Source organism: Poecilia reticulata, linkage group LG4 (assembly GCF_000633615.1).
Source record: "Poecilia reticulata strain Guanapo linkage group LG4, Guppy_female_1.0+MT, whole genome shotgun sequence".
In the NCBI taxonomy this organism is placed as follows: domain Eukaryota; kingdom Metazoa; phylum Chordata; class Actinopteri; order Cyprinodontiformes; family Poeciliidae; genus Poecilia; species Poecilia reticulata.
This window is the reverse complement of record NC_024334.1, coordinates 18,343,752-18,350,382: the sequence shown is the minus strand read 5'-3', so window position 1 is coordinate 18,350,382 and position 6,631 is coordinate 18,343,752. Positions and strand designations below refer to the sequence as shown.

Sequence of the window (6,631 nt, the reverse complement as noted above, 5' to 3'; positions counted from 1 at the left end):
TTTTTTTCAAACTCGTTTGCATACTTAGTGGCTCTTTGTTACTGTAGCTTACACCACTGAATAAAGGTGTTTTTTTATTTATATTAGGTAAATAATCCACATTTATCTATCTTTATTTGTATTTTTGCAAGGTCGTTCCTCCTCTTTGAACACTATAAATTTGACTAGACATCCTTTCAAAGCAGCCCGGGTGACATTTGCATTTAACCTCTGCTACATGTTGCGTCAAATGTGCTCAAATGCAACTCGGCCTTTCCCAAAACCGCAGCACACAATCCGCTTTGCACGCAGTTGCGTCTGTATTCACAGCTCCGAGAATGGGAGGACATGCAGGGATTTCCGTCCTGATGAGTTTCCACCTGCCACGTTACGGAAGCAGGTGAGCCCTGAAGAGAAAGTAAACAGAAACATGCCTGCATTATGATACAGACTATAAAGGCAGATGAAATGAAAAGCGGGTTCTGAATGACTGGCTGCCTTAAGCAGCCCGACATTAGAGGTAAAGGTCTGGCCTGCACACCAGCTGGCTGACTGGCTGGCTGCTGAGTTTCTTTCGGGGGCCCCTTTACCGTTCCAGAGTGGGGTGGGGGTGGGCACCTGTCCATTAGAGCTGGGAGTCTCTCTCCTCCACCTTAACACCAGCCCCAGTGTCACGGCTCTCCTGCTGGGCCGAAGTCTGGTACCTTCATCACCCAGCAGCTCATTACTAACAGAGTCCTCTGTGGCGGCGCTCATTCATCAATGGGAGGTCTCTCCATTCACTTTAATGTCCGCGCTGTTACCTTGGCAGCGCTTTGTGTGAGGGGAGTAATTTCCCAGCTACAGCCACTCGGGGAGGACGCATTCATGACTAGTGGTTTGAATTCTTTCACTACATTGTGTCCTCAAAGTGTGGCTGGCCCCCGTGTCTGTTTTATAGACCCTGCCACTCTTTCCCTCAGACTGAGCGCCACTGTGGCACCGGCCCCTGGCGGAAACGCCTCGTTTAAATCATTTCCGTTCGATTCCCATCGTAAAGCTGTTGTGTCGTTTGGCCCATGATGAGCCAGCCATTGTTAGCTTGCTCAGGGTGGGCTGAAGAGGTGAAGAATAGTCGTAATTCCTGGTTCTGATCACTGAATAGATCTAAAGGGTCAAAAATCAATTTCAGAATGCATTTCAGTTGTACTTCTTTGCCGCTCCTACTTAATGTATATTGCATTATGTGCCAACATGGTCACCGTATAGCATAGCTAGCCAGCTCCTTCTGTCTGAATGGAATGAGCTAGCATGAACATGAGGAGAGCGTGATTGTTGAAGATTTAATATAAATGCACTTTGGTTAAGACAGTCTGTATTTTATTTTCAGTCAGAGGTTAATACAATATGGTTGAATGAATTCTGTTTAATTTTAGGTAAAATTATATTTTGAATAATTCTTAAAGAACCAAGCAGCTAACCCAAGCAGCTAACATGTTTAAAACTAAATTACCATATTTTCCGCACTATAAGGCGCACCTAAAAACCTTCAATTTCCTCAAAAGCCGACAGTGCGCCTTATAATCCGGTGTGCCTTATATATGAACCAATATTGAGCCACAACACATCTAGCAACTACGGTAAGCAGCCGCCGACTTCATTTTCCCCCGTAGAAGAAGAAGTGTGCGGTGCATGCTGGGATAGTTGTCAGAACGCTGGTTTGTTAATAAAGTTTGATAATACATTTAAAGCCAGGGGGGAGGGGCGGGGGAAGAGAGACAGACTGCGGCGGCGGCGTGTCGGTTGGTCTGTGTTACCCAGAAAGCAGTTGGGCACAATATCACAATATCACAACACCAACACCGTGAGTGAAACAGTGACTGGGGCAGCCTACTATATAAAGTACTCGGGGACTACTTCTTTACAAATGTGGATGTGTAATAATAGAGTACGGAACACATTGGCAACCCAAACTGAAGCGTCTATTCTGTGTGCCTTATATATGAAAAAAGTTTTAAAATAGGCCATTCATTGAAGGTACGCCTTATAGTGCGGAAAATACGGTCGGTAACATAGATACTTGATTGTGCTATAAAATTACACTATGTGCCTGGAAAATACACAACACTGCCTCCCTAAATAAATGTTATATTTGTTTACATGATCTTTTCCTCTAGTCAGTCACATCATTTCAACAGAATCTCTAGGCTGTTTAAATAGAAAACAATTGGTTTCCAAAATGAAAATAATTTATGACTCAAATCGTGACCCAGAATCGAGTCAGAATCGAGTTGAATCACCCATCCAGTGGAATGTCAGGTTTGAGGAGTTGCTCGTTGTCAGAGGTTGCAGCGGAAACCGGGAGCAGACAAGGTGGATCAAAGACGGCTCGGTTCTGATGGAATAACACTTTGTAATTGGGAGCATATGCTGCAGCTCTCAGGAGATCCATGCTGCAGACAGAGAGCTAGGGGTGAACAAGGAGATATGCTGTGAAAAAAAAATTTTGCTGGAGTGTTTTTCAGAGCTTAAAATCACAATAAATACCCAGCTGCATACCCGGGCAGATTACAACATCTTAGCAGAAGCAACAACAGCTTTCTGTGTTTGTTTTTTTTTCTGCCCTCGCTCCGTGTGTGGTTTTCTTTTTCAGCTCACCAGCTCCCATCAGGTTAACCCTCCGTCTGAATGTGGGAACCTGTAAGATGCGACCCGGCGCAGGGGGCCATCTGTGACTCTGCAGATGGCCCCCGGCTTGTTAAAGTGGGCCACTATAGATATGGCCCTGTCATCAAACCCGGGGACGGGACAATGAGAGATTACGGATGTCTGATCTCTTAGTTTAAACGCGGTCTGAGGACTGCGGGACACGGGGAGGGGCCCGGTGCTGTGATCTTTGTTTTTTTGTTGTTGTTTTTTTTCTATTATCATCAAGGAAATATGAAGGCACAAAGTCACAGAGAGCAAGCAACGTCTCACTCTGAGAAAACTCAGTTGGACGATTTGGTCGGTTGTTTCCATGTTTCTCATGTTGCTTTCTTTTGTTTTGATCTTTTATGGTGGCTTTCAAGAGAATGGTAATCATTTACAGAAGCCTGAGCAGGAAAGTGGAGGTCCAAAAGAGAGAAAAAAATGCTTTGCCTGTTTTTACCTCTTCATTTTCAGCCTTGCATCAACCTTTGCTTCTACTCTTTCCTTCTCTTCGCCATGCCCAATTTAGTGTTTCTTGTTTTTTGTTGATATTGGTCATGAGCCAGAGGCCGATCTGCGTTCTCATCCTGCAGAGCAGCCAGACGGAGATGTTGTACCCTGGTTCAGAGTGTGGTTAGCAGGCAAAAAAGAGCAGATCTAGAAGATAGTGGTAACAGAAGAAAGGAATTTCATGGATCTTTTATCAGCGTGCCGACTTTTAAGGACTTTTATTGATGCAGTAATGTAACTCAATCTTGTTTGGTAGTCATTAGTTTTGGGGGGAAATCTCCTTGGTGTACTTTTTTTTTTTTTACCTTTTTTCTAGCTTTTTTTTACAGGCCTCGGAGGTTTATTAGAGGATATCAGTGAAATAACGGTCTCATGAAGACCAAGCGTCACACCAAACAGGACAGGGAGAAATTTGTTAAGACGTTTACAGTGGCAGTAGTCTATAAAACCATATCATCTCTTGCTTTTATCATCTCACCGTTTAGTCCATCTTCGTACAAATTTACAAGGAAATGACAGGCCACCTAAACCACCAGGGTTTCCCCCAGAAAACCTGCTAAGCCTGATGGTTGAGGCGCGATGGCGGTCCAACAGAATGTTTTTGTAGATCGGTGATTTGCCAGAAAACTGCAATCAGTGCATTTCTAACACTGATTGCTCAGGTGTGTCCAGCACTAGTCTTCAAGATCTACTGTCTCAAATCATATAATTGAATCGTACCATCAAGTTTGGCAAAGGCCTGCTAATAATCCATTTGGTTCAGGTGTGTTGAAGCAGGATTGACTCTATGACCTGTAAGTCAGTAGATCTCAAGGATTAGGGTTGGAGTCTCCTGTCCATTCATACACACAGGACTCAACCTTGTATTCAGCTCCTGGTTAAAAGACTGCTGGATCCAGGGTGTATTTAGAAGGTGTTTATTAGCCACTGAGCATTAGCTTCAACAGGCTGAGGCAGGTTCTGTCATTCGTCTCATTTAGCATCGCCGAGGCGCTGACTTCATACTGTTTAAGATTATTTATCTCTGCTGGGGAAAAACAACATGTGAATATCTGTCTCTTCATCTGTTTTGTAGTATCATCGCTCAGGGCCAGATCAGTGTCTACATTGGCATTGTGTCCAATTCTGACTTCTTGCACAATAATCACTTGACTTGTCCCCCTCCTCCCTTAGCTTTCGTGACCTCTGCCTCGACGATCCTTAAGAAATCCGAGATGTTGGGAAGGTTTCGAGAAGAAGGTTATCCCAGAGTGATTTACCTCTCTGTGTAAACCTCCCCCGATCCGCGGAACGCCTCTTAATTTATGTGCACAAACGTGGGAGGGGATAAGCCATTCTAAGGAATCTGTCAGGAGAATTTTGAATCCAGATCACCGGGTTTGCTTTCATCTGCATTGTTGCGACACTTTACTACACCACTGCAAGAGTGTGAGTCACTAATTGCAATTGTTACTTATTTTTGATTATGTCCTCAGAGCCGGATGTAAACTGTGACAACTGATAAGTTTTCACTGTGTAATGTGGTCTAGACTAGGCCTGTCAACATAAGCAATAAATGAATCGCATGATCAATTAATAGCATATATTTCCAATAGCATATCTTACCATTTTTTTCTTCTTTCTACCAAAACCTGGATGACAGAAGTCTTGAGTCTGATGCTTTGGTCTCAACTATCTAATTTTTTGAAGGACAGTTTTGTTTTACAGAGACTCCATAGCTCATTTTATTTGTTGTTTCTGTTGTTTATTTTGGATATTTAATGTCTTCCAGTTCCAGTGTCAAATGTTCATTAGAATATAAGTTTATTGATCCATGAGAATGCACTAAATGCCATTATCATTATATTAATTGAAAATAGCCTCAAAACAGCAATACATCGTTTATAGGAATAACTTCTGTGACAATTTATAGTCCAGCAAAATTAATCATCGTGACAATCGGTCTAGTCTAGACCAATATTTTCAAAATACTTGACAATTGCTTGACTGCGACGTTTATTGCCCTCCGATCATGTGATGTGGCGCCACACACACTGACTCAGGTCTCCTCCTGTACAGTTAGAACGACTCTAACCTGACTTCAGCCTATGGAGACGTCACCTTTACAGACGTAATTAAAGGGGTCGAGTCTGCTGTTCATCCCCTCAGTCACCACGCGTTCAGCGCTCCCATTATGTCACAGCCCGGAGATGCAACGCTCCTTCCCCATAAGTGTCATTTCTGCAGTCGTAACAGCAGCACGCAGGAGCGCATGCCTTCCCGGTGATGTAATACTCGTCCGGTCATGCCAATAAGCGAAGAACTACAGCGAGGTTCTCCTTTGAAAGGCGCTGGGGCAGCTGCGCCCCTCGCTCTCCATCTGTGAAGTGTGTACGTTCAACGCAGGCCTTTGTTGCGGGGTGCTGATGGAATTGACCCGGGGTCATGCCGCTGCGGCTTCCCCCTCTGTGAAAATATACACACTTTGCTGGCATTTCAATACAGTTTGATTTCAACCAGGTGTCTCCGTCCCTCAGCAGCTTGAGGAACGAGAGGCGTTGGCGTCGGAGTGGATCGTAGGGAGAAGCAGAAGCAGAGATGCATGTTGACGGAGGAATAAGGAGCGGCGTCGACAACGCCATCTGTCTGTTTGAGTGCGTTGAGATGGGGTGTCAGGCGAGCAATCTGTTTTCTTCCTGTCTGTTGTGCTGTTTCACGGGAAAGCGGGTGTTTATTGTTTGAACCTGAATGGCTTCACTGCTGTGTATTACCACTCTCGCTCATCGGCCTTGAACTTGTTTGGTGCCTGGGTGATACATCAAGATTGTTTACCTCATAAAAAAAATCACCTTCCGCTCCGACCAGATCTGTGTCGCTCAGGAAACCAGAGCCGGTTTGACGCGTTCCGGAGAGATTTAACGCTTGTTTGCAGTCGAAGGAGCACAGGTTTTAATGTAAACAGTTACCAAGCATAAATTAAAAAGATCTGTGGTGTGATTTGAACAAATATTTCAGTCTCAACATGTTTTTTGTTGTTGTTGTTGTTTTACACATCTTAATGTCCAGTACTTTTACTTCCTGTGCGGCGTTTGTCGGTTTGAATGTAGTGTGTGAAGCCCTGATCTGGTATGGTTTCCATGACAGCAAGCTCACTTGTTAGAAATGTGGCACCGATCAGATTTTTGTAGCCAATTTCCAACGTCCTATTTTTGTAAAATCTTGACCCTTTGGTAAAACTTTTGAAGCTGAAGATGTTTTTCTAGTCTTTATCATTTATAGTTTAGTGGAAGTCACTGACTAAAAACAAAAGGCAGATCTCTGTTACACATAGAACTCACATTGTATGAGTTCCTGGATCAGAAAACAGTCTGATCTTTACATTTCCAACCAGCTAAACGGAGGCAACTAAACTAAAAATCCTCCACTTTCGCTTCTCTGTCAGTTTCTCTGTGAATGTCTGATTTTTACCACAAAAGCAAATATTTTTTCTCAG

At 43.7% G+C, this 6,631-nt stretch overlaps 1 protein-coding gene across 4 annotated transcripts in view; it reads left to right on the top strand.

The window, feature by feature from the left end:
- The window catches only part of nhsa (Nance-Horan syndrome a (congenital cataracts and dental anomalies)), a 68,142-nt gene that overhangs the window by 12,741 nt on the left and 48,770 nt on the right, over nucleotides 1-6,631 (top strand). The window lies entirely within an intron of this gene.